This window comes from Rhinoderma darwinii, chromosome 7 (genome assembly GCF_050947455.1).
Source record: "Rhinoderma darwinii isolate aRhiDar2 chromosome 7, aRhiDar2.hap1, whole genome shotgun sequence".
Classification (NCBI taxonomy): domain Eukaryota; kingdom Metazoa; phylum Chordata; class Amphibia; order Anura; family Rhinodermatidae; genus Rhinoderma; species Rhinoderma darwinii.
In genome coordinates, this window is record NC_134693.1 from 66,842,295 (window position 1) to 66,869,108 (window position 26,814).

General features: G+C 43.6%; 1 protein-coding gene across 1 annotated transcript in view; it reads left to right on the forward strand.

Annotated features, from left to right (window-relative positions):
• NTMT2 (N-terminal Xaa-Pro-Lys N-methyltransferase 2) overlaps nt 1–26,814 on the forward strand; it is a 93,656-nt gene that overhangs the window by 26,609 nt on the left and 40,233 nt on the right. The window lies entirely within an intron of this gene.

The following is a 26,814-nucleotide window of genomic DNA, read 5'->3' on the forward strand; positions in this document are numbered from 1 at the left end:
AGGGGGACTCCTGTGCTTATGCATCTGAAGAATTGCTGGCGGTCAAGTTCAGGGATCGCGTGTATGTGCTAAGCACGATTCATACCGCAGGAACAGTGGCAGTGAGGGAAAGAGGGGCAACATCGGACAAGCACAAACCAGTGAGCGTGTCCGAATATAACAAGTACATGGGGGGGGGGGGGTGGATTTAAGCGACCAGGTTTTACAGCCCTATTTAGTAAAACGCAAAACTAAAACCTGGTACAAAAAGGTGGCCATTTATTTGTTACAGGTGGCCATCCACAACTCATTTGTGCTGTATAAAAAAAACAGAGGCAGAGACACATACCTGGATTTCCAGGAAAAAATTATTGAAGGCCTCATTTTTGATGTTCAGGACACCCGAGAATGCCCCCAGTCTGAGGATGTCACGCGACTGACTGAAAGACACTTCATCAGTCGGATTCCCCCAACAGCAACCAGAAGCAACCCCCAGAAAAAGTGCCGCGTCTGCAGAAAAGACGGGCACCGCAAAGATTCCCGATATTTCTGTCCCTCATGTCCCTCGCAACCAGGCCTGTGCATTAAGCCATGTTTTAAAAAATACCACACTGTTCTGAATTATTAGATTTTAGTTAATTTGTTGAAAATATATTTGCCCTACATTACGTTTTTATTTTTCCCATGATTTTACTCCAAGGGTGAGGGAGGGAATGGGTGGGGGGGGGGGGGGGATGTCATGTTTGATGTTTTCTAAAGTTCATCTGCTGGAGAGCTCCATTTGCATTAACCTGCAATTTCTTATTTTAGAAAACCCAAAAAAATAAATTCCCATTATACCCCTAGATGAATATTTTGGGATTTCTGCTTCAAGAGCAGATATTTTGGAAGTGTTATAGCAACTCTGTTGAGTTTTGTAAAACCAGCTTTGAAAAAAAGCGATATGTGAAATAATCTTCTTCTATCCTCCGCCCTCCTACATCTCTATGTGATAAATAAGGCCACATATTTGGTATCCCCGTGCACGGGAGAAGTGGCAGAATGTGAACGGAGATTAATTTTGACCGTGGTCTATACCGTGTGTGAAAAATGCTGGTATAAACTGACGCATTTGCTAAAAAATTGGTAATTTTATTTTGATCCATCTTATTCAAGAAACTTTCAGAAGAAAACTGGACTGTCTAAAAATATGATAAACCCCTTGAAGGAAACCTTGTGGGGTCTACTTGTGTGAATGAAGTCATTTATGGGGTGTTTCTAATGTTTCAGCAGCATTAGGCCCCCCAGAAAACAGTATGCGGCTATAAAATCAAATGCAAAATTCCTGGACCGAAAAGGCCAAAAAGCCTCCTTTTATGCCAAGCCCTGGCACATGCCCGCACAGTGAATAAGGCACACATATTTGGTATCCCCATGCACGGGAGAAGTGGAAGAACGTGAAAGGAGATGAATTTTGGCCGTGGTCTATACCGTGTGTGAAAAATACTAGCCTAAACTGACGCATTTGCTAAAAAAGTGCTGATTTTATTTTGTTCCATCTTATTCAAGAAACTTTCAGAAGAAAACTGGACTTGCTAAAAATATGATAAATCCCTTGAAGGAAACCTTGTGGGGTCTACTTGTGTGAATGAAGTCATTTATGGGGTGTTTCTAATGTTTCAGCAGCATTAGGCCCCCCAGAAAACAGTATGCGGCTATAAAATCAAATGCAAAATTCCTGGACCGAAAAGGCCAAAAAGCCTCCTTTTATGCCAAGCCCTGGCACATGCCCGCACAGTGAATAAGGCACACATATTTGGTATCCCCATGCACGGGAGAAGTGGAAGAACGTGAAAGGAGATGAATTTTGGCCGTGGTCTATACCGTGTGTGAAAAATACTAGCCTAAACTGACGCATTTGCTAAAAAAGTGCTGATTTTATTTTGTTCCATCTTATTCAAGAAACTTTCAGAAGAAAACTGGACTGTCTAAAAATATGATAAACCCCTTGAAGAAAACCTTGTGGGGTCTACTTGTGTGAATGAAGTCATTTATGGGGTGTTTCTAATGTTTCAGCAGCATTAGGCCCCCCAGAAAACAGTATGCGGCTCTAAAATTAAATGCAAAATTCCTGGACCGAAAAGGCCAAAAAGCCTCCTTTTATGCCAAGCCCTGGCACATGCCCGCACAGCGAATAAGGCACACATATTTGGTATCCCCATGCACGGGAGAAGTGGAAGAATGTGAAAGGAGATGAATTTTGTCCGTGGACTATACCGTGTGTGAAAAATACTAGCCTAAACTGACGCATTTGCTAAATTCTTGCATTTTTTTCCAATTTTGCCCACTTTAGAGAAAAAAATAAAAATGATATATACTGACAAATGCCACTAAAACAAAGCCCTATCTGTCCTTTAAAAAGAGTGTAAAATTCAAAGATGAACTTTATTCACCTACAGAGTTATAGTCATCTAAAGAAGCGCATAGCAAAATTGTGAAATTTGCTCTGGTCATTTAGCTGTAAAACAGCCTAGTCCTTAACCGGTTAAGGGACTGTATTACCTATATATTTTTTCTCTAATTAAAACCAAATAGTGAAACATTAGTCTTTTTTTTTTTCTAATATATATTTTTTTATTGGAGAATTTTTTATTTTATTTTCTGTACATGATTATCGGGACAGCCATCTTGCCTGAAGTGCTTTTAACAGCATTTAGTGGTATTACAAGCATCGGGTTGTGGACCCACTGAGCTACTCCACTGGTTTGGATTAGAACCACCCCTAAGGGCATTATATAAGTATTCTCCCCGGTCTTCACCCTTTATTTTCTGTACAGGGAACTGGACTTTGCTGTGGGGAGGTTACGAGGTCACTACTTTTTGAGTTGGTCCCGGTAAGAGTAGTGGCTGGCCCAGTGGACCAGTATACTATGATGTAGCACACCGAGGGTACAGGTACTGGCAAATGCTACTGTCAAGGAATCACTACTTGAGCAATTCCTCAGAGTGCAAGTTTATGGAACTGCTATACAACAGCTGAAGACTGGATCAAGCATGCAGGTAAATCAGCTACCTCAAGTCCCTCACCACTCTGGTCAGCAGAGTCCAAGGCTACTCTATGGTCTTCACCAGAGCCCACCGCAAGGCAGGTTGGATTCGGCTGCATAGAACCCAGGTTGTTTTTACAGAATACCGTGTTGGACAGGAGGTGCAACAGCAGGCAAAACCAGAATGGATAACCAGACAAGCCAGGGGGGTAATCAGCAAGCAAGCAGAGTACAAAACCAGGCAATACTAAAAGTCAGGAGCTTGATCAGAACATGCATGCACAAGAGAATTACAAGCAACAATGAGAAGACTGAACAGATTCAAATACTACACTGTTGGCCCTGATAGGTAGCAGACAGAGAAATGAGATTGGCTTTGCATCTCAAACCAGGGCCTACAAGCTAGGCTAGTAGTCATGACAACCTTAAAGTAATGGACGTTTCCTAAGAGCTACCTTGGCAGATGGATGCAGATCAGACGACACAGTTCGAGGAAGCTTCAGGCTCATTACAGATAGCTGGGGGCAGGCTAGCAGACAGCCGGATGTAGAATGAAGGCAGATAACAGGATATGAACTAGTAGTAGGCAGCAAAAGGTAGTCTGGCAGCGTAAAGCTCGACACAGGCTGTAGTGGATTGCTGGACACAGGCTGGTAACGGATAGCTGGATACAGGCTGGTAGCGGATTGCTGGATACTAACTGATAACAGATAGTTGAATACGGGCTGGTAGCGGATAGCTGGATATGGGCTGATAACAGATAACACAAAGCAAGTGTGGACTGGAATCAGATGTAAACCTTTGCAGGACACAACTAGGTTGCATCAATGTTGCTCAGGCACCAGGTGAATTGTGTAGGTGCCTTAAATAGTTGAGGGACAAACAGAAATTGGTTATTGAGTTTTTGAATTGCACACGCACTGGCCCTATAAGAGACAGTTGGAGCGCGTGCATTAGGTATCATACGGCTGCGGGCAGGGAAAAAAACACAAAGCAAACTCTGGCTGGCAGGTTGAGCAGCATGACCAGGGCACCGGCAGGGAAAGAATAAGACCCGGCGGAGGGTACCGCTGTCAGGTGTGGCACCCGCCGCCATGCATTAAATGTGATATGCTTTATAGCAGCCACAGAGACCATGGGATCCTGTGAACAGGAGGGGACCCATTTACTTCTATCGTATAGTGTTCTAGGCATACTCTGCGACCTGTGCAGAGGTCATTGTGCAGGAAGGGATAGGAGGGGAGCTTTATCCATCACCTATTCTCAATGGTGGATCCTTTATCTTATATAGAGGTGTTACCTTCCACTGTAATTCCGCCAAAACAGAACGTTTCAATTTATTGTGAGGCCCAATGGCCAGAGTAAAAATAAAAATTAGCACTATTTTTCTTTTCTTTTTTTAAGCAATCTCTTTTTATTAAAAGGGAGAAACATAGCAACCGGCGTAAATAAAGAAAAAAAAAAAGCAAGAAGCAAAGAAGCAAAAGTACAATACTTTGAACTTCTTGTATCATTTCCCTGCTAACAGTTATGGATTTACAAATAGATTCAAAATATAATTCAGAATTGCAAAGCATGTCAAATACTCTACAGGTTAATAATCTATAAAACTTAGCGTAACCTATTTAACATACATAAGTAATGGGATGAAAGAAGTAAGGAATGAAAACGAAAAAATCCAGAGATAGGTGGACATTTTCATTGCAAACTAAATCAATTTGCTTCTCAACCTCTGCCCAAAAAGTCTTGATTAATGGGCAAGACCACCAAATGTGGGATAACAGCCATTCGACTCCGTTGAATGACCATTCCTTATGGCTTGCCTTAAGTTTTTTGGCTTTGATCCTAATTTTATAGTCTGGATCCAACTTCTTTATAAATTACTTAAGGCTAATGTGGTGGTTAATGGCATCCCATCTGACTTTTCCTCTCACCCGGGGAACGCGAAAAGTGTGTCCCCTCTCCCCAGCTTTGTTTGCATTTGCCATAGAAACTATACTAATTTGATTAAGATCTACTCCCTGTCACGAACCTGGCAGGGAGGATGGGATTCGGTTTCTTCCGTCCAGCTTCTAGTATCGCTTAAAAGCACTGAGGCGCAGATACTAACAGATTCCCCGGTTTTCACCAGGGCCCGCCGCAAGGCAGTTTGGACTTCACGGCGGTGAATCTGTAGATCGTGTCCCTTAAAAGAAGCGGCCTTGAACCATGCAGGTGTTGCCATGGATGCAGTACAGGATCAGCATAAAGTAGCGTGGTCAGGAATAGCCGAGGTCAGGGTCACAAGCACAAATGCAGAGGTCAAAGATACAAGCAGAAATTGTTACACCGGAAGTCAGATAAGGTATGGTACAATGCTAGAGCTAGGTAGAAATGACCTGATACTCTGGCACCTGTTGGTGCTCAGAGAGAGGCTTATATCGGCTGTCCTATAGTTAGGCGTCATGTGACGTCAGGGGGGAGTTTATCAGAATTGTAGGTAATGCCATGTACTATCCACTTGAGGGAGTTCCAGATTGTATTTAGTATTCCAGCCACTAGAGGGAGTCCCAGATTATGTTTTGCATTCTAGCCACTAGAGGGAGCTCCAGGATGTATCCTTGCATTCCAGCCACTAGAGGGAGCTCCTGCTCCGTCGCTGAAACCATCTGCCCAGGTAAGTATGGACTGAGCGTTGTTTTGTGACAGTACCCCCTTCTTAGAGGTCTGCTCTGTACACCCCAAAACTGGTTTGTGAGGAAACTTCAAAAGTTGAGGGGCATGCAGGTCCGAATGTTTGATCCAACAGCACTCCTCAGGACCATAGCCTTTCCAATTAACGAGAAAACGCAAGGACCCCTTGGATATATTGGAGTCCAAGATGTCATCCACTTCAAATTCCTCATGCTGATCAACAGAGATGAAACTGGGAGGTGCTCGAGAGGACGAGAATCTGTTGAGGACCATAGGCTTCAGAAGAGAGGCATGGAAGACATTTGGGATGCATAGGAACGGAGGCAGGGACAAGTGGTAGGCTACTGGGTTTATTACTTGGCATATAATATAAGGCCCGATGTAATGTGGGGCAAACTTCATACTTGGCACTCTGAGTCGAATAAAATGAGTGGACAACCAGACCATTCTCCTGGTCCCCATCTTGGAACAGTGCGTCACCTTTTATCCACCTGGGATTTGTACCTGGCAGATGCTTTCTGATGATTAGTCTTTACCTGAGACCAGATGACCGAGACTTCTCGGATGCAGGAATTTGGGACATCAGAGACGGGAAGAGCTGGAAAAGCGGGAAGGCGTGGATGCTTCCCATAGTTGATGAAGAATGGGGACTCAGATGCCGATTAGTGGAGCAGATTGTTGTGTGCAAACACTGCCCATCGTAGGAGGTCCACCCAGTTGTCTTGAGCCGGGCAGAGGTAGAGTCTTATAAATTTCTCAAGATCTTGGTTTACCCTCTCTGTCTGTCCATTGGACTATGGGTGGTAGGCTGTGGAGAAATTGAGCTTAACTCCCATTATTTTACAGAGAGCTCACCAGAACTGTGACGTAAACTCATTCCCTCGGTTGGACACAATCTCTTGAGGGCAGCCATGAAGACGGAAAATGTTTCTGATAAAAATAGAAACCAGGACCTCTTTCAAAGGGGTAAAATGTGCCATGTTGGAAAATTGGTCTACCACGACCCAGATGGTATTGTAACCTTTAGAAGATGTGGGTCCATGGTTTTTCCGGTACTGGGAGCGGATGAAGTAAACCAATAGGGTGCCTGGGTAAAATTTTATGCTGGGCGCACGTCTGACAGGCTGACACAAAGTCTCTGACATCCCGGGAGAGAGTGGGCCACCAATAATCTCTGGATAGCTCGAACGTCTTCTTGACTCCTGCGTGTCCGGAGAATCGGGAACTATGGACCCAAGAGAGACGTTTAGGCCGAAACTTAGAAGGCACAATGGCTTTACCAGGTGGAGGAGTTGGCAGCACCCTTAATGTGGCTGCCAGGACAAACCTTTTGGGATCAATTATGAGCTCCGGCTCATAATGAATCTCCCGGTCTGAGGCATCAAAGGAGCAGGAAAGTGCATGGAACCTGCGCGATAAGTGATGAGTAGATTGAACTGCGAGAAAAACAACGACCATCTGGCGTCTGGCTTGACGGGGGTTCAGATGTCGAGCAGAGTGTAGGTACAGGAGATTCTTATGTTCGGTATAAATTGTAACAGGATGTGAGACTTCTTCCAGTAGGTGCTTCCATTCCTCCAAAGCAAGCTTGATGGCTAGGAGTTCTTTGTCCCTGATCCTGTAGTTCTTCTTTGCTGGAGAGAACCTTCTGGAAAAGAACCCGCAGGGGTGTATTTTTACCGAGACCTGCTGTTGGGACAGAGCAGCTCCCAAAGTGAAAGAGGAGGCATCCACTTCCAGGAAGACTGGAAGAGAAGTGTCAGGCTGTTGAGGATTGGAGCAGAGAGGAACACTTCTTTCAATTTATTCAAGGCTTCATTGGCCTCTGGAGTCCACTGTTTGGGATCAGCCGACTTACGAGTGAGGGCTGTATTCGGAGCTATCAAGGAGGAGAATCCCTTAATACACCACCTGTAATAGTTGGCGAACCACACAAACTTCTGAACGGCCTTTAGCCCAATGGGCTGCGGCCAGTCTTGAATAGCCTGGACCTTGACTGGATCCAACTTGAGTCCTGTGCCCAACAGAATGTATCCCAGAAGCGGAACCGAGGATTGCTCGAATAGACACTTCTCCAGTTTTCAATAAAGTTGATTTTCTCTCAGTCGGGTTAGGACTTGTCAAACGTGGTTGCGGTGATCAGAAAGAGAACGAGAAAAGATCAAGATGTCGTCCAGATAAATTACAACGAAGTGGTACAGCATGTCCTGGAAAATCTAATTTATGAAACTCTGGAATACTGCGGGTGCATTACTCAGGCTGAAGGGCATGACTAAGTACTCATAATGGCCATCCCTGGTGTTAAAGGCCATCTTCCATTCATCACCGAGCTGAGGTTGTAAGCACCTCGCAGATCGATGCATCGCGTATCCGGTCAAGTAACTCGGAGATCAGAGGGAGCGGGTACTTATTCTTGACCGTGATCTCGTTTAAACCTGGATAGTCAATACATGGGCGTAGACCACCGTCTTTTTTTTCCACTAAGAACAACTCAGTGCCAGCCGGAGAAGAGAAATGCCGGATAAACCCCCGTTCAAGATTATTCTGGATATATTCAGACATCGCCTGAGTTTCGTAGCGAGAGAGGGTAGGTTCGACCATGAGGAGGAGTTCTATTGGGTGGCAAGTTGACAGCACAGTCCCAGGGACAATGGGGATGAAGTTTCTCTGCTTGAGACTTGCTGAAGACACACGTGAAGATAGAGTACTATGGAGGGATGATACCCTCAAGCTTAGAGGTGCACAGAGGAATCAGATGTCTGAGAAGTATCACCTTTTTTAAACAGGACGAGTGACACTTAGAGCTCCAAGATATGATTTCCCCTGTCTGACAATCGATATGTGGGGCGTGATTTTGCAACCATGGTAATCCCAAGATAACTGGACTGATGGTTTTAGGGACCACAAGAAAGTCAATAAATTCATGATGCAGGACCCCCACATTCATGAAGAGTAATTTGGTACAGGCATGGATAGCCCCCTCTGGCACCCGATTCCCATTGATGCCCACCACAGATAAGGTACCAGGAAGTAATTTCATGGGAATTTTCCACTCAGATACAAGAGCTGAGGAGATAACGTTTCCGTCAGCTCCAGAGTCAGGAAGGCAGAGATGCGTTTAGTCCCTACAGGTGTGTGCAGGAGCACCAGGATAATGAAGCACGATGTCTCTTTTTTCTGTACAGGAGAGAAGCACAGAGGACCTAGAAAAAGCTCTCCTTCCTTGTCTAGGTTCTGGAGTTTCACAACCTTTTTGAAAAGGAAGCCAGCAGGTGCCCGGGTGCAGCTCAAAACAGGCATAAGCGATTTCTCATTCTGTTCTGACGTTCCTCCGGGGACAATTTAGCTCGCCAAAGCTGCATTGGTTCTTCTGGGGAAACCTCAGGTGCTTGGAACTTTGGAGCTAACTTGGAACTGAAACGTCCGGATCTTCACCTTCTCAATAGCTCGCTCTCGGAAACGGATATCGACTTTGTTACATAGTGAAATCAACTTGTCCAATGACGGAGGTAGTTCACGAGAGAACAATTCATCCTTAATCAGATCGGACAACCCCTGTCAGAAAACTGCCATGAGAGCCTCATTGTTCCACTTCAGTTCCGAGGCTAAAGTCTGAAACTGGACCACATACTGGGCAATGGTCACGGAGTCCTGACAGAGACGTAGCAAGGAGGCTGCGGCAGATGACACTCCCCGGTTGGTAAAAAAAACTTCCGGAAGGCGTCCAGAAAGGGTTGACAGTTGTATAATACAGGGTCATTCTGTTGCCACAAAGGAGAGGCCCATGCCAAGGCCTGCCCGGAAAGCATGGAGATAACAAAGGCCACTTTGGCTTTGTTAGAGGCAAAATTTCCAGGGAGTAACTCAAAATAGATTGAACACTGGTTCAGGTCCATATACTATGGGGGCATTATACTATAGGGGCAACTATGGGAGGGCATTATACTGTGTTGGGCAGCTATGGGGGGCTTTATACTGTATGGGGGCATTATACTGTGTGGGGGCAACTATGGTGGGCCATACACTGTGGGGCAGCTATGAGGGCCATTATACTGTGTGGGGGCAGCATTATACTGTGGAAGCAGCTATGGGGGCATTATACTTTGAGGGCGTCCATGGGGGCTGTCGGGCAAGTCAGCTGGGCATAGGCGTGGGAGGGGTAGGGGAGTCCAAGCTACACCAGGGCCCATAAGCCTTTAGCTATGCCCCTGTATGCACCGCTTATTGGTATATTAAAATCACAGGGTCCAAAGGCCTTATATCTGCATTGTACACTCATCTACATTTAACTAAAGTGACCTCAGCACCATTACCAGTATATGATAAATCGTTACTACAGATCCCACATCTCACCCCTGAAGACAGGTCTGATGTGTTAAGCTCTCACTTCAATCATAGTCATAGTTAGTACGGTTGAAATGTCCATCAAGTTCAACCAAGGGATGGGAAAAGGGAAGGTAAAAATTTCTAGACATACAGTGGAGAAAATAAGTATTTGATCCCTTGCTGATTTTGTAAGTTTGCCCACTCTCAAAGTCATGAACAGTCTAGAATTTTTAGGCTAGGTTAATTTTACCTGTGAGAGATAGATTATATAAAAAAAAAAAAAAAGAAAATCACATTGTCAAAATTATATATATTTATTTGCATTGTGCACAGAGAAATAAGTATTTGATCCCCTACCAACCATTAAAGAGGCTCTGTCACCAGATTTTGCAACCCCTATCTGCTATTGCAGCAGATAGGCGCTGCAATGTAGATTACAGTAACGTTTTTATTTTTAAAAAACGAGCATTTTTGGCCAAGTTATGACCATTTTTGTAGTTATGCAAATGAGGCTTGCAAAAGTCCAAGTGGGTGTGTTTAAAAGTAAAAGTCCAAGTGGGCGTGTATTAGGTGCGTACATCGGGGCGTTTTTAATACTTTTACTAGCTGGGCGCTCTGAAGAGAAGTAACATCCTCTTCTCTTCAGAACGCCCAGCATCTGACAGTGCAGATCTGTGACGTCACTCACAGGTCCTGCATCGTGACTGCCACATCGGCACCAGAGGCTTCAGTTGATTCTGCAGCAGCCTCGGCGTTAGCAGGTAAGTCAATGTAGCTACATCGACTTACCTGCAAACGCTGATGCTGCTGTAGAATCAACTGTAGCCTCTGGTGCCGATGTGGCCGTCACGATGCAGGACCTGTGAGTGACGTCACAGATCTGCACTGTCAGATGCTGGGCGTTCTGAAGAGAAGAGGATGTTACTTCTCTTCAGAGCGCCCAGCTAGTAAAAGTATTAAAAACGCCCCGATGTACGCACCTAATACACGCCCACTTGGACTTTTACTTTTAAACACACCCACTTGGACTTTTGCAAGCCTCATTTGCATAACTACAAAAATGGTCATAACTTGGCCAAAAATGCTCGTTTTTTAAAAATAAAAACGTTACTGTAATCTACATTGCAGCGCCTATCTGCTGCAATAGCAGATAGGGGTTGCAAAATCTGGTGACAGAGCCTCTTTAAGAGTTCAGCCTCCTCCAGACCAGTTACACGCTCCAAATCAACTTGGTGCCTGCATTAAAGACAGCTGTCTTACATGGTCACCTGTATAAAAGACTCCTGTCCACAGACTCAATTAATGAGTCTGACTCTAACCTCTACAACATGGGCAAGACCAAAGAGCTTTCTAAGGATGTCAGGGACAAGATCATAGACCTGCACAAGGCTGGAATGGGCTACAAAACCATAAGTAAGGCGCTGGGTGAGAAGGAGACAACTGTTGGTGCAATAGTAAGAAAATGGAAGACATACAAAATGACTGTCAATCGACATCGATCTGGGGCTCCATGCAAAATCTCACCTCGTGGGGTATCCTTGATCCTGAGGAAGGTGAGAGCTCAGCCGAAAACTACACCGGGGGAACTTGTTAATGATCACAAGGCAGCTGGGACCACAGTCACCAAGAAAACCATTGGTAACACATTACGCCGTAATGGATTAAAATCCTGCAGTGCCCGCAAGGTCCCCCTGCTCAAGAAGGCACATGTACAGGCCCGTCTGAAGTTTGCAAATGAACATCTGGATGATTCTGAGAGTGATTGGGAGAAGGTGCTGTGGTCAGATGAGATTAAAATTGAGCTCTTTGGCATTAACTCAACTCGCCGTGTTTGGAGGAAGAGAAATGCTGCCTATGACCCAAAGAACACCGTCCCCACTGTCAAGGATGGAGGTGGAAACATTACGTTTTGGGGGTGTTTCTCTGCTAAGGGCACAGAAATACTTCACCGCATCAATGGGAGAATGGATGGAGCCATGTACCATCAAATCCTGAATGACAACCTCCTTCCCTCCACCAGGACATTAAAAATGGCTCGTGGCTGGGTCTTCCAGCACGACAATTACCCGAAACATACAGCCAAGGCAACAAAGGAGTGGCTCAAAAAGAAGCACATTAAGGTCATGGAGTGGCCTAGCCAGTCTCCAGACCTTAATCCCATCGAAAACTTATGGAGGGAGCTGAAGATCCGAGTTGCCAAGCGACAGCCTCGAAATCTTAATGATTTACAGATGATCTGCAAAGAGGAGTGGGCCAAAATTCCATCTAACATGTGTGCAAACCTCATCATCAACTACTAAAAATGTCTGACTGCTGTGCTTGCCAACAAGGGTTTTGCCACCAAGTATTAAGTCTTGTTTGCCAAAGGGATCAAATACTTATTTCTCTGTGCACAATGCAAATAAATATATCTAATTTTGACAATGTGATTTTTTTTATTTTTTTTAATATAATCTATCTCTCACTGGTAAAATTAACCTAGCTTAAAAATTCTAGACAGTGGGCAAACTTACAAAATCAGCAAGGGATCAAATACTTATTTCCTTCACTGTAGGAGCTAACATTTTTTTGTTCTAGGAAATTATCTAAGCTATTTTGAAAGCCATCTACTGAAGATACTGTGACCAGCTCCTGCGGTAGACTATTCCATAGATTCACAGTTCTCACATTAAGGAAGGATTGTCGTCTCTGCAGATTGAACCTTTTTTTCTCCAGACGGAGGGATTGCCCCCTTGTCTTTTGGTCTTTTGAGGGGGTTTTACATGGGGCAGGGTTTCACCATATTTTTTGTATGTGCCATTAATATATTTATGTATTTATATATGTCCCCAATTAGTCGTCTTTTTTCAAGGCTAAATAGGTTTAATTCTTTTAATCTTTCCTCATAACTTAGATTCTCCATGCCCCTTATTAGCTTCGTTACTCTTCTTTGTATTTTTTACAGTGTAGCTCCCCCTAGGACATATGATGCATGCAGGTTGTTGGTACCCAGATGAATAACTTTACATTTATCTACATTAAACTTCATTTGCCAAGTGGACGCCCAAACACTTAGTTTGTTTAAATCCGCTTGCAATTCACGAACATCTTCCATAGACTGAACATTACTACATAGCTTGGTGTCATCTGCAAAAATAGAAATAGTGCTATTAATCCCATCCTCTATATTATTAATAAATAAGTTGAGAGGGGTTTCATACGAAAGTCTTCCTCCTGAACCTGAACTGTTTGACCGTAAGAGGAGCCAAAATTTTTTCCAACTAGAATTGCGTGGGGCTTATAATTTGATCCGAATCCGTCAAGGGGACGAGTGGAAGATGGCGTTCAACACTCGAGTTGGGCACTACGAATACCTGGTGATGCCATTCGGACTGTGTAACGCTCCCGCAGTCTTCCAGGAATTAGTTAATGACATCTTTCGAGATCTCCTCTATCTCTGTGTTGTAGTTTATCTCGATGATATTTTGATTTTCTACCCAGATCCAACAACTCATCAGAGGCATGTCAGTCAAGTTCTACTGCGATAAAGGGAGAATCGTTTATATGCCAAGCTGGAGAAGTGCGTCTTTGAAAAGAACTTTCTGCCCTTCCTGGGCTAAATCATCTCGGATCAAGGTCTCAAGATGGATCCTGAGAAAGTAAGAGCTGTCCTGGAATAGCCACGTCCTCAAGGCCTGAGGTCCATACAGCGTTTTCTGGGATTCGCCAATTTCTACCGGCAGTTTATCCCAAACTTCTCATCACTGACAGCTCTACCCTTACCAAGAAGGGTGTGAACGCCAAGGTGTGGACTCCAGAGGCATAATCCGCATTTATTAGCCTCAAGAAAGCCTTCACTTCAACCTCATTCCTCCATCATCCTGATGTATCTCGGCAGTTTTCATTAGAGGTGGACGCTTCTTCTGCAGGTGCACTTCTGTTCCAGAGGAGCTCCAAAGCAAAGGCAGTTGTATGTGGCTATTACTCGAGACTTTTTTATTCTACAAAGCGCAATTACTCTATTGGAGATCAGGAGCTACTTGCCATCAAATTGGCTCTGGAGGAATGGAGACATCTTCTAGAGGGCGCAGCTCACCCTATCCTGATCTACACCGACCACAAGAAGCTCACTTATCTTCAGTCCGCTCAACGACTAAATCCCCGTCAAGCCAGGTGGTCGCTGTTCTTCACCCGTTTCCAATTTGTGCTCCACTATCGTCCCGCTGACAAGAATGTGGGGGCCGATGCCCTGTCCAGGTCATTTGAGACAGATGGCACGGTGGAGTCCCTTCAGAGTATCATACACCCGTCCTGCATTGTCACTGCCAATCCTTTGCAGGTTAGAGACATCCCTCCAGGGAGGACTTTTGTTCGGTTGGCAGACAGGAGGAGAATTCTCCGCTGGGGACACAGCTCTAAACTGGCTGGCCACGCTGGTGTTCGTAAGACCCGAGACCTGATTGCTCTTCACTTCTGGTGACCCACGCTACCCAAAGATGTTGTGGACTTTGTCTCTTCCTGCACGGTGTGTGCTTCTAACAAGGTTACTCACTCCAAGCCTGCCGGCCTGCTTCAACCTCTGCCTGTACCAATGCCCCCTGGCAGCACATTGCGATGGACTTTATCCAGACCTTTATCCCTCAACAGGATGCAACACTGTCTGGGTGGTGGTGGACCGGTTCTCGAAGATGGCACATTTTATCCCGCTGACCGGCCTACCTTCTGGCGAGTCTCTTCATTCAGCACATCTTCCGCTTGCATGGCTTGCCCCTTCACATTTTGCCCAATCGGGGAGTTCAATTTACCTCAAAATTCTGGAGAGCCCTCTGTAGACTCCTGGATGTGAGATTGGACTTTTCCTCAGCCTATCACCCCCAGTCCAATGCACTTCATCTCCTTGCAGCATGGTAACTGGGTACAGCTTCTTCCATGGACCGAGTTCTCGTATAACAACCACACAAGTGAGTCCACCATTTCCACACCGTTTTACATTGTGTACAGTCAACATCCTAGAGTCCCTCTTCCTGTGTCGACTACATCTCAGGTACCCGCTGCTGACTCTGCATTTGGGGACTTTCTGCAAATCTAGCAACAGACCTGGTCCTCTATTTTGCTGGCAGTCGATTGCATGAAGCAAAAAGCAGATACAAAAAGAAGAGAGCCGCCTCAGTATCTCCCAGGTACCAAAGTCTGTCTGTAATCACGGAACATCTGTTTAAAGGTGCCTTCATACAAGTTTGCTCCCAGGTTCCTCTGTCCTTTTGAGATTTTGCAACAGATAAACCCTGTCTCCTTTAACCTGCGGCTACCTCCTACCCTCAGAATCCCCAACTCCTTTTATGTGTCCCTCCGGAAGCCAGTGGTCCTGAACCGCTACAGTAAAACTTCCAGTTCCACATTTGCCCCCAGCGGTTCTTCTGATGTGTTTGAGGTGAGGGAGATCCTGGACTGCAAAAGGGTAGGAGGAAGGACTTCCTATTTTGTGGACTGGATAGGGTTTGGTCCTGAGGAGAGGTCCTGGGAGCTGGAAGAGAACCTCAGTGCCCTTCTCTCATTAAGAATTTACTCTCTCGCTCTGGTCCCAAGAAGAGGGGGCATAAGAGGGAGGATACTGTAGTGTCCATGGCCGCAGGCCATCGGGTTTACTCACTTCCCGACGCCCGCAGCCATGGATCAGTGAGCGCTGGCTCGCATCTCCTTCCTAGGAGATGCCAGCACTCACTTCCACTCCGGTCTGCTGTGTCCCGTAGGACATGTGGAAATCATCATCAACTGCCCATGATTTCCTGGACTATAAGAAGGGCCCTGCCCTTCTGATCCTTGCCTGAACGTTGTTAGTGTATCCCAAGTCTGTCTTGCAAATGGTCCCTAGTGTTTTCCCGTCCCAGTGGTTACCCGTGCCCTGTTACCTGTTCCTATATCCTGTGTTGAGTTCCTGTTCCTGTGCCTACATGTGTTGGAGTCGTGTCTACTGCATCTGCTGTCGTTTGCCACATCCTGTGACATCTGCCACGTCCTGTGTCATCTTCCACTTCCAGTGTGATCCGCCATGTCTGGCGCAACGTGCTGCACCTGCTGTCATCTGCCACGTCCAGTGCCATCTTCCTCATCCAGCGTGATAAGCCACGACTGGTGCAACGTGCTGCACCTGCTGTCATCTGCCACGTCTGGTGAAGCCTGCTGCACCCAAATCCATCCGTGCCAAAGCCTCGGCCACTGCCTGGACTATCCAGGTACCCTTGTGTGGGACTTTGTATTGCTGGGGTGTTCTGTGGTTTGGCCAGCTGCCTCCCCGCTACGGCGGTGCGGCCTAGTGGGTCCACATACCCACAGACCGTGACAGATAAGCTGTATTAATAATATCTCGGAGCTTGTTTGATATCTCTATGAGGGGGTTCGTTTCAAGGAGAGTGTAGTAGCTTTCATCTGATAGAATCTGGAGGGCTTCTAGTTTGTAGTCATCAATATTTTGGATGACTGTCCTCCCTCCTTTGTCAGCAGATCGAATAATGATTTGTTTGTTTTTTAAGGTGTTCAGAGCTTTTTCCTTTATGGGAGAGGTTGTCCTTATTAGCAATTCTGTATGATTCCAGTTGTTCAAAATCTTTGTAGACTAAATGGTGAAAGGTGCTAATGAAATTACACTGATTTCCTAGAGGGTAGACTTTCGATGGGGTTTTAGATCTGTGTGTTTATATCGGTCTATTGTATAATTTACAAGTGTAATTCTGTTATCATCAGTTGGTAGTGTCGTTTGAGGGTGAATTTCCTAGTGAAGCGATGGAGGTCTAGAAATAGGTCAAATCCCTTAGACGTGGTTACTGGGCAAAAAGAAAGTCCCTTTTTTAGTACTGATCTTTATGATGGTAGTAGTCTATATTTAGAAAGATTAAAAATAATTGTGTCGGGGTCTTTGGGAAGCAGGGTTACTGTTTTTTTTTTTTTCTTCGTACCTTAGTTCTTCTGGATCATCTTTTCTTTTTGGGCAATTTCGTAATTGTTCCAGGATGAGGTCCCCGTGTCGGGCCTGTCCCTAAAAAAGATTCCCTGGATGATGTGGAGGGAAAAGCTGGTGTTAGAAAGGGTACCTATGCGTATTGTCCAGCTATAGTATTGTCAATGACGGTGGCAGGTGATGGAGGTAAGGTGAGCGAAAAATGTTTTGGACTATGGGAGATTGGTTCTACTGTAGGTTCTGCAGAAATGTTCTGATCCAGGGATATGTTGGTGGGGAATAAACTATGAATTGTAAGGATGGAGAGATGTAGTTGGTCATCCAACGGAGCACAAGGGGAAGTGATCCTTGGGTTTACAGGAGTGGGGTCCCTAGTGATATTTGGTTGGATGCTGGGCACTGTCTCTTTTGTTTTTTCATGATCTTTTTTCTGTTTGTTGTATTTACTGTTAAGAAATAGTCTTTTGTTCCTGTTTTGTCCAAATCTTGTGTTTAGATTGATTTTGTTATTATTATTCATGGGAGAGCGATTGTGGGAAGTGTTCTGGCTTTGAGAGGGTGTTTTAGAACGGATGTGATATTTGGGGTGACTGTTGATCTGGGGACATAGGTAGTACAGTTTGGGCCAAGATCTGATCTGATTGTTAAAATAATCTAATCTAAAGAGTCCTTGACAATAAGCAGATCTAAAATCAGCTGTAATCTCTGGGGAATCCTGTCAGGAAGTGTTACATTTTCCTACAGCGCCACCACAGAGGAAATTAATTAAATTAATGCAGGACAGATCTGCAAGAGTGAGAGATGCTCTTTGCAACTGCTCTCCACTCTGGCCAAGAGTTTAAAGAGGCTCTGTCACCAGATTTTGCAACCCCTATCTGCTATTGCAGCAGATAGGTGCTGCAATGTAGATTACAGTAACGTTTTTATTTTTAAAAAACGAGCATTTTTGGCCAAGTTATGACCATTTTTGCATTTATGCAAATGAGGCTTGCAAAAGTCCAAGTGGGTGTGTTTAAAGTAAAAGTCCAAGTGGGCGTGTAGTATGTGTGTACATCGGGGCGTTTTTACTACTTTTACTAGCTGGGCGTTCTGACGAGAAGTATCATCCACTTCTCTTTAGAACGCCCAGCTTCTGGCAGATCACGCTGTGACGTCACTTCCCCAGGTCCTGCATCGTGTCAGACGAGCGAGGACACATCGGCACCAGAGGCTACAAATGATTCTGCAGCAGCATCGGCGTTTGCAGGTAAGTCGATGTAGCTACTTACCTGCAAACGCCGATGCTGCTGCAGAATCAACTGTAGCCTCTGGTGCCGATGTGTCCTCGCTCGTCTGACACGATGCAGGACCTGGGGAAGTGACGTCACAGCGTGATCTGCCAGAAGCTGGGCGTTCTGAAGAGAAGTGGATGATACTTCTCGTCAGAACGCCCAGCTAGTAAAAGAAGTAAAAACGCCCCGATGTATGCACATAATACATGCCCAGTTGTACTTTTACTTTTCAACACGCCCAGTTGTACTTTTGCAAGCCTCATTTGCATAAATATAAAAATGGTCATAACTTGGCCAAAAATGCTCGTTTTTTAAAAATAAAAACGTTACTGTAATCTACATTGCAGTGCCTATCTGCTGCAATAGCAGATAGGGGTTGCAAAATTTGGTGACAGAGCCTCTTTAAGGCTGTAATCCCATTCCTTCTTACATATTCAGACCCCTAATATTCAGTTTGCAGCCCTCTAGTTTCAGACTTTTCTCATGTTTGTTAGCTCACATCCAGCATGTATTACTGGAAGAACAATATGAATCCAGAATGCTGCGGCATTCGCTACATGTAGCAGCACAACTTCGTTTGTGTACTGATTTTTCCCTTCTCTAAATACTAATACAGCAGAAGAAAACCTGAAAACGTTATTCTTAATTGACTCCTTAACGACTTGGCCTTAAAGGGAACCTGTCACCAGCATTTCACCTATTAAACCAGCAATACCTGGTGGTAGTGGGTGAAAAATCATTTCTATATAACCTATAATTGTCTTCTTAGTCAGCTCTGTACCTTTAGTATTCAGTTTTTTATTGTTCCCTCACCATATGCTAATGAGCATAAAAGAGTCAAATCTTCAGTTGAAAAGAGTCAAATCTTTGTTTGAAAAGAGCCATATCTTCATTCCTCAAGTCTTTCCGAGTTTACCCCGCCTCCTTACTCTTGATTGACAGCTCCTCGCCTTCCCCCAGCACACAAAATCCCGCGCTTATGCATTGATGTCCTCTTCTGTTGTGTGCGCACAAAGGGACACCGGATTATTACGATAAACGGCGCGAATTGTTTGCAGACCATTATTTATAGTCGGAGGAGGAGTTTAGGAGAGGGGATAACGGTAATGAACTTTTGATAGCAACGACCAGTGAGGGATAACTAAAGTTCAATAGGTGAAATGCTGGTGACAGGTTCCCTTTAATGACAAAGCACTATTTATTTTTTTTTTTCACTGTCTCATTCCAAGAGTCATAACTTTTTTATTTTTTCGTCGACATGTTTTTTGTGAGACGAGTTGTATTATTCAATTGCACCTTTTTTAGGTGCATATAATATATTGATTAACTTTTATAACTTTTTGGGAGGGAATTATGCGTCGTAAACAACATGTTACCTCTGATCTATGGGTCAGTACGATTACAGTGATATGTATATTTTTTTTATATTTTGTTACTTTTGTATAATAAAAAACATTTTTTGAAAAAATATTAGTTTTTGCATCGCTGCATTCCAAGAGCTGTAACGTTTTTATTTTTGTGTCGATATGTGGGCTTATTTTTTGCAAGACAAGGTGTCGTTTTCATTGGTACTATTTTGGGATACATGGGACTTATTGATTAACTTTTATTTTACCTGGCAGTTAAATGAATAAGTTAACTTCATTGTTTGAGTTGTTATGATCGCGGCGATACGATATATGTGTACTTTTACTAAAGAAAAGTGTTTATGGAAAAAAGTGGTTTTAGTTTTTTTACTGTAATCTTTTTTTTTTTGCTTTTATATAAAATGTATTTAACCCCTTAAGGACGCTGCCTAGTTTTGGCCTTAAGGCTCAGAGCCCATTTTTCAAATCTGACATATTTCACTTTATGTGGTAATAACGTCGGAATGCTTAAACCTACCCAAGCGATTCTGAGATTGTTTTCTCGTGACACATTGGGCTTCATGTTCGTGGTAAAATTTGGTCGATATATTCAGTGTTTATTGGTGAAAAATTGCAAAATTTAGAGAAAATTTTGAAAAAATAGCATTTTTCTGAATTTAAATGCATCTGCTTGTAAAACAGACGGTTATACCACCCAAAATAGTTACTAGTTCACATTTCCCATATGTCTACTTTGGATTGGCATCGTTTTTTGAACATTCTTTTATTTTTCTTGGACGTTACAAGGCTTAGAACATAAACAGCAATTTCTCAAATTTTAAAGAAAATTTCAAAAGCCTTTTTTATAAGGTACCTCTTGAGTTCTGAAGTGGCTTTGAGGGGCCTATGTATTAGAAACCCTGATAAAACACCCCATTTTAAAAACTAGACCCCTCAAAGTATTCAAAACAGCATTTAGAAAGTTTTTTAACCCTTCAGGCATTTCACAGGAATTAAAGCAAAGTGGAGGGGAAATGTGCAAATTTCATTTTTCTTGCTGAATTTCAATTTTATTCTTTTTTTTTTCTGTAACACAGAAGGTTTTACCAGAGAAACACTACTAAATATGTATTGTCCAGATTCTGCAGTTTTTAGAAATGTCCCACATGTGTCTCTAGTGCGCTCGTGGAATAAAACATAAGCCCTAGAAGCAAAGAAGCACCTAGTGCATTTTGAGTCCTCTTTTTTTATTAGAATATATTTTAGGCAGCATGCCAGGTTTGAAGAGGTGTTGAGGTGCCAAAATTAGGAATTCCCCAATAGTGACCCCATTTTGGAAACTACACCCCTCAAGGAATTAATTTATGGTTGTTGTTACCATTTTGACCGCACAGTTTTTTCACAGCACGTATTTGAATTGGGCTGTGAAATGAAAAAAATGTAATTTTTTCCAATAAAATGTCATTTGTGATCAAAATTTCTTATTTTCACAGGGAACAAAATACCCCATTTTGTTGCCCAATTTGTCCTTAGTGTGGCAATACCCCATTTGTGGTGATAAACTGCCGTTTGGGCTCATGGGAGGGCTCAGAAGGAAAGGAGCGCTATGTGTTTGTTGGAGTACAGATTTTCGGGTGCCATGTCGCATTTGCAGAGCCTCAGAGGTATCAAAGCAATGGAAACCCACCAGAAGTGACCCCATTTTGGAAACTACACCCCTCAAGGAATTCATTTATGGTTGTTGTTAGCATTTTGACCACACAGTTTTTTTCACAGCACCTATTTCAATTGGGCTGTGACATTTAAAAAAAATTAAATTTTTTCCAATAAGATGTAATTTTTTATCAAAATTTCTTATTTTCACAGGCAACAAAATACTCCATTTTGTTGCCTAATTTCTCCTGAGTGCAGCAATACCTCATTTGTGGTGATAAACTGCCGTTTGGGCTCATGGGAAGCCTCAGAAGGGAAGGAGCGCTGTGTGTTCTTTGGAGTGCAGATTTTGCTGGTTTGGTTTTCGGGTGCCATGTCACATTTGCAGAGACCCAGAGGTATCAAAGCAATGGAAACCCACGAGAAGTGACCCCATTTTGGAAACTAAACCCCTCAAGGAATTCATTTATGGGTAATGTGACCATTTAGACCCCATAGTTTCTTCACAGAACTTATTTGAATTGGGCTGAGAATGAAAAAAATATATATTTTTTCCAATAATATGTCATTTTAGCTCAAAAATTCTTATTTTCACAAGAAATAAAATACTCAGTTTTGTTGCCCAATTTGTCCTGAGTGCGGCAATACCCCATTTGTGGTGATAAACTGCTGTTTGGGTCAATTGGAGGGCTCAGAAGGAAAGGACCACCATTAGGCCTACTCTGGATTTTCTACTGCGAAGTCATGTATGCAGAAGCCCCTGAGGTACCAGTACAGTTGAAACCCGCAAGAAGTGACCCCGTTTTAAAAACTACACCCTTAAGGCATTCATCTAGAGGTGTAGTGAGCATTTTGACCGGAGACCTACACTCCATAAACTGTAATGTGGGTTCTCCCGGGTATGGCAATACCCTACATGTGGCTGTTATCAGCTGCCTGGGCACACAGCAGGGCTCAGAGGGGAAAGACGAGGGGGGATAAGCTGTGCGGAGTGCATCAGGGTAAGTAAAATTGGGGTAAATTATAAACCAAGGGATGTATGATAAATTTTAAAACACTCTTTCATACAGAGCTCTGGTTATTCGGGACACGTGTCACATTGATATATTGTGTCATCCCTTATAGCAGACTTTGCACCTCTTTTGACTTTTTCCCTTCTTGCCAGTTTGGGGAACTTCTCCTGGAAAGTGTTGACCTGGTACGATGCGTGTGGCCCCGCTTCCAGAAGTACTGGGTGCCCCCCCTTCTTGGTCCCTAAAGATTAGGTTCTTGATAATCACCTCTTGAAATTCCAGGAAAATTTCCCTCTGGCCTGCACATCGACGTAGCACGTACGCATTGTACAAAGCCATCTGTATGATGTGCCTGGCCAGCTTCTTATACCACACCGCATGGCGCTGTAGGGCTTCAGGATTTGATCTGACAAGTCCATCCCTCCCATGTACCTATTGTAGTCCAGGATGCAGTCTGGTTTGGGGGTGGCCTTTCCTTCATATATCCTAAACCTGTAGGTATACCCTGATGCACTCTCGCACAGCTTATACAGCTTCACGCCGTACCTTGCCCTCTTACCCGGCAGGTACTCGCGGAATTGAACCCTCCCTTTAAAATGTACCAGGGACTCATCAATAGAAATACACCTCTCGGGGGTGTATGCTTGGGAAAACCGGGCACTAAAACGGTCTAATAGGGGTCTCCGTTTATACAAACTGTCAAAACTGGGGTCATCTCGGGGTGGGCACGGCTCATTATCAGTATAATATAAGAAGCGAAGTATTGCCTCATTTATTTATTTTTTTAGGTTCCAGTTCAGTTCTGAAGTTGCTTTGGGGGGCCCATATATTAGAAACCCCTATCAAACACCCCATTTTAGAAACTAGACCCCTCAAAGTATTCACAACCGCATTTAGAAAGTTTATGAACCCTTTAGGTGTTTCACAGAAATTTAGAGCAAAGTAGAGGTGAAGTTTACATTTTTTTTTTGTCAGAAAATCCTCTTTATTCCATTTTTTTTACAACACAATTGGATTTATCAGAGAAACGCAACTTAATACGTATTGCCCAGATTCTGCAGCTTTGAGAAATATCCCACATGTGGCACTAGCGTGCTATTGGACTGAAGCGCCGGCCTCCGAAGCAAAGGAGCACCTGGTGGATTTTGAGGCCTCTTTTTTATTAGGCACCATGTCCGGTTTGAAGAGGTCTTGTGGTGCCAAAACATTGGAAACCCCCCAAAAGTGACCCCAATTTGGAAACTAGACCCCTTGAGGAATCCATTGTAGTTTTCTTGGGGTGCATGCGGCTTTTTGATCAGTTTTTATTCTATTTTTAGGTGGCGTGGTGACTAAAAAACAGCAATTCTACTATTGTTTTTTTATTCTATTTTTTTTACAGCGTGCACCGTGCGCTATAAATGACATATTCACTTTATTCTGCGGGGCGATACGATTACGGCGATACCAGATGTTTATAGTTTTTTTTTATGTCTTATGGCGTTTGCACAATAAAATACGTTTGGTAAAAAATCATTCACTTTTTGTGTTACCTTATTCTTAGAGGCAGAACTTTTTTATTTTTCAATCAATAAAGCCGTGTGAGGACTTATTTTTTGCGTAACGAACTGTAGTTTCGATCAGTACCATTTTTCGGTACATGCGACTTTTTGATCTCTTTTTATTCCATTTTTTGGGAGGTGAAGTGACCAAACAATTGTGATTGTGGTACGGTTTATTATAAAAAAAATTTACGGCGTTCACCGTGCGGGATAAATAACAAAATAATTTTGTAGTTCAGGCCGTTATGGACGCGGCGATACCATTTATGTATAGTTTATTTGTTTGTTTATATATTTTTATTAATAATAAATGACTGATAAGGCAAAAGGGGGGATTTTTACTTTTAATACTTTTAAAACTTTTATTTTCTTATTTTTACACATCTTTTTTTAACTTTTTTTTTACTGTATTACTTTGTCCCACTAGGGGACTTGAGGGCAGGAGGCCCTGATCGCTTTTCTAATACACTGCACTACATGCGTAGTGCAGTGTATTAGAACTGTCAGCTACTCACTGACAGCAAGCATTGTGGGTCCTGACGTTGTCAGGACCCACTAGGCTTCCATCTATGGCATAGCCGGACGCCATTGTTTGGTGTCCGGTTGCCATAGTCACCATCGCCGGCCGCTATCGTGTAGCAGGCCGGCGATGGCAGCTTAACCCCTAAAAAGCCGCGATCTCTATAGAACGCGGCTTTTAAGGGGTTAATCAGCGGGGACACAGCGATCGGTCCCCGCTGTAGGAGCTGTGACAGCTGCTGAACAAGACAGCAGCTGTCACAGCTCCTGTATGTGTCGGGAGGACGGCCGAAACGGCCGTTACTCCCGAGACGTACTATTAGGTCATGGAGCGCGAACGCTATAGTTACCATGACCTAATAGTACGTCCAGGAGCGGGAAGGGGTTAACTGTATTTTTTTTCTCGTTTTTTTTCTTTATAATGCCATTTTCTGATCGCAGATATAATGCTTTGGTATACTTAGTATAGCAAAGAATTATTGCCTGTCAGTGTAAGGCTGGATTCACACGAGCATGTTTGGTCCGTAAAGGACGGAACGTATTTCGGCCGCAAGTCCCGGACCGAACACACTGCAGGGAGCCGAGCTCCTAGCATCATAGTTTTGTACGACGCTAGGAGGCCCTGCCTCTCCGTGGAACTACTGTCCCGTACTGAAAACATGATTATAGTACGGGACAGTTGTCCCGCAGCGAGGCAGGGACTCCTAGCATCTTATATAACTATGAACACCTGCAGTGTGTTCGGTCCGGGACTTGCGGCCGAAATACGTTCCGTCCTTTAGGGACCGAACATGCTCGTGTGAATCCAGCCTAAAACTGACATTTAAGAGGTAAACTCAAGCACTCCTTAGGTCAATATGCAAAAATAGATTTATTTGAGTAAGGCAATATGAAGAGATCACTGTAACGTTTCGGCCACAATCTGGCCTTTGTCAAACTCTATTGCTACTGGTCAATAGAAACATTTTTATTACTTGAGAATGACGCTTATGGAATAGGGTAACTTGTACCATGGGACACGCATACCCGTGGTACAAGTTACCCTATTCCATAAGCGTCATTCTCAAGTAATAACATTTTTTCTATTGACCAGCGGCAATAGAGTTTGACAAAGGCTGAATTGTGGCCGAAATGTTAGTGATCTCTTCATATTGCCTTTCTCAAATAAATCTATTTTTGCATATTGACATAAGGAGTGCTTGAGTTTACCTCTTAAATATTGATGGGGTGGGAACCCTACCCATAGCACCCAGACAACCTGCAGAGTGCCACAGATTTTGATCTTTAGTGTAAAACTGACAGGCAGTCTATTAGGCCATGCCTCTGGCATGACCTAATAGGCAGTTACTGATGGCGGACCTGGGGGCCTTTGTTAGGCCCCTGGCTCCAATGGTGACCCATTGGCACCCCGCAATTGCGTTGTGGGTGTGCCGATGCGGTGACAGAGAGAGCTTTCTCCCTATGTCAAACACCTTAGATGCTTCAGTCGCTATTCAAGTGAATGGGAGAGGGCTGTAATACTGTGAATCTCCGCTACAAGTGTGTCGACAATTCACAGTGAGCAAGTAGAAATGAAGGGGAAGAAGTGCTCGTACGAGCGCTGCAGGCCTTTCAAAACAGCTGATCGGCGGGATTGCCGGGAGTCGGACCCCAACCGATCACATATTAATGGCTTATCCTGAGGGTAGTAAATTTATAATGGAGACACGGCGCTCGGACTGATGGTGCTCTGGTTTGTGACTTACCATAGGAGTACCTATCATGGTATAGTATAGACCGGTTTCAGATATCCATCACGTGATGTTACCACTTCGAGCTGCAACGTCATTCAGTCACGCTTCCGTCACGTGACCGAATATAGGAATACATAGGACAGGGATATCACTAGCGGTTTCCAGAGCGCTGTGTCATGATGTGTAACCGCAGTGGGGAATATAAAGCCTGCAAGATCTCAATTACATTGTGCACTCTCCTTTTTTTTTTTTTTTTTTTAATCAAATTGATGTTTATTGAAACATAGAAATGTGAACATGCATAAAGAAGTTATAGGCAAGCAGGCCAATATTTGCTATAGTTATACATGTATGATAAACAAAAGACTAACATAACACTCAGAGTGACCGAATACAGTGTAGTATGTACAAATCATATTTAAGACTTAATATTTCCAAAAATGTAAGAGCCAAGTGTGTCATTGTGCACTCTCCTTTACTAGAGACGGACATCTCAGAAAATAACGCAAGATTTGCTTGATCTAAGATACGCTATCTGGTAAGGCTTCTGTTTTATGCAGTCAAATTATGTAATATACAGATCGTCTGTCAGATCTTTTCTTGTATGTAATGGAACTTCCATCTTGGACATTGATTAGACGTTATGTTTCTTATAAATTGGAGAGAGATTTATTTTCATTGTATTTTTTTTCATTTTTTTGGTTGTATATATGTATGGAACTATTGTAGAGGAATATAAAATAATACATTTCTGACTATGGTATTTATCATCTTTATTATATTATATAATGACAATAATG